The sequence below is a fragment of the Tupaia chinensis genome, unplaced genomic scaffold (assembly GCF_000334495.1).
Source record: "Tupaia chinensis unplaced genomic scaffold, TupChi_1.0 Scaffold000161_1, whole genome shotgun sequence".
Classification (NCBI taxonomy): domain Eukaryota; kingdom Metazoa; phylum Chordata; class Mammalia; order Scandentia; family Tupaiidae; genus Tupaia; species Tupaia belangeri.
The window spans coordinates 1,532,690-1,534,214 of NW_006159632.1; the positions used below are offsets into that span (position 1 = coordinate 1,532,690).

Here is a 1,525-nt window from a genome sequence, read left to right on the forward strand (position 1 = left end):
CCGGAGCGGTGTCCCTGCGGGCCGTTCTGCCGGAACCAGCCACCAAGTTGCAGGGGCCGACCCTGGCAGACCTTTCCGGAAAGCGGACTGGGCGCGGGGTTGGCTTGGTGACCGGAGGAGGGCGGAGTCGTGTCCGAATGCAGCCTGGTCTACGCAGTACAACCCTCTCCAAGCCAAGAACAAGCTGAGATAAACCCCCAGCGACGCTGCGTGGCTTTATGAGCGAGGGTTGGAGCGGTGAGTGCCGTGTTGGCGACCTGGCCTTTCCTGGACCCCAGGGCTGTCCAGCCAGCCCATCTGCCACATTTAAGTAAACTCGCCTGCCCGCCCAGGCTCAGTGACCAGGGCTCCCGGCCTCCTGGCCCGCCCTTGGCCTCTGGAGTCAGTTGTCAGTTGTCCAGAGGGCAGGGACAAAGGCCAAGAGACGCTGCTGGTGAGGGGCACCCACAGCGCAGCAGGGAGCCGGTGTGGACATGAGCCAGCCCACAGTGGCTGGACCCCAGGTGGGGGCGGGGGAGTTCCCCGACCCCGTGGGAGGCCACAGGGCAAAGCCACATGATTTGTCCCAAGCCCCGGAAGCCGATTGTGACATGCTCAGAACGACAGCGGTGGCGTCAGAGACGGCACAGCCACCTAAGCTTCTCCCTTCCTTGTCATCCTCTTGCCTACCCATGAGGCCACATCTGTACATACACCGCGGCTCCAAATCTAGACAGCCTGGAGGTCGTGAACAAGGTGCGTGGTAACGAGCGTGCCCTGTGTAAGAAACCTAGGTTGCACGTGACTTGACTTTAGACTTACGAGCTGACACTGAAAACGCACTTGCAACTTGGCAGGAGCCAGACAGAAATACCAGCCGCGCTCAGCCGTGGGGACGAGACCACTGAGCTGACACTGGCTGGCAGTGGCCCTGCCTATTACCCTATGGCTGTGCTATTTTTGTTAGTATAATTTTTAAAAAATTGACTCTAGAAGCATTCGCTAAATAGTGGTGCCAGTGCTGGGACGTGGGCCCTAAATCAGTCACCCTGGAGCACGGGTTAGAGGGCAAAGCAGTGAAGGGGACCGGGTGGCATGGTGGTCAAGGCACTCCTTCCTGCATGGCTTACTGCAGCTCCAGTCCAGGACCCTGCGACTTGGATCTCATGGCAGGCACGTGTGCATGCATGCCCCACACCACCTCCCCAAGGGGATGGCTACAGTCCCTTCTCACCCCTTCTCCTCCTGGGGTTTTGGGCATGTGGGCACATGTGCCTGGCATGAGTTTCAAGCCACCAGATCCAGGACTCAAAGCATGGTTGGCCGTGTGGGAGTCCAGTGCCCTAACCACTGTGCAGTTGTGGAGGCTTTAAATTACACTGAGTGCCTGGGCCAGGACCACCCAGGAGCACCCCCCCAGTCCAGGGCTGCCCAGGAGCACCCCAGTTCAGGAGCACCCCCCCAGTCCAGGGCCACCAAGGAGCAGCCCCCAGTCCAGGGCCGCCCAGGAGCACCCCAGTTCAGGCGCACCCCCCGTCCAGGCGCG

At 61.0% G+C, this 1,525-nt stretch overlaps 1 protein-coding gene across 2 annotated transcripts in view; it reads right to left on the reverse strand.

Moving 5' to 3' along the window:
• The window catches only part of LGALS8 (galectin 8), a 19,568-nt gene that overhangs the window by 17,732 nt on the left and 311 nt on the right, over positions 1–1,525 (reverse strand). The gene's annotated exons all lie outside the window — the stretch shown is intronic.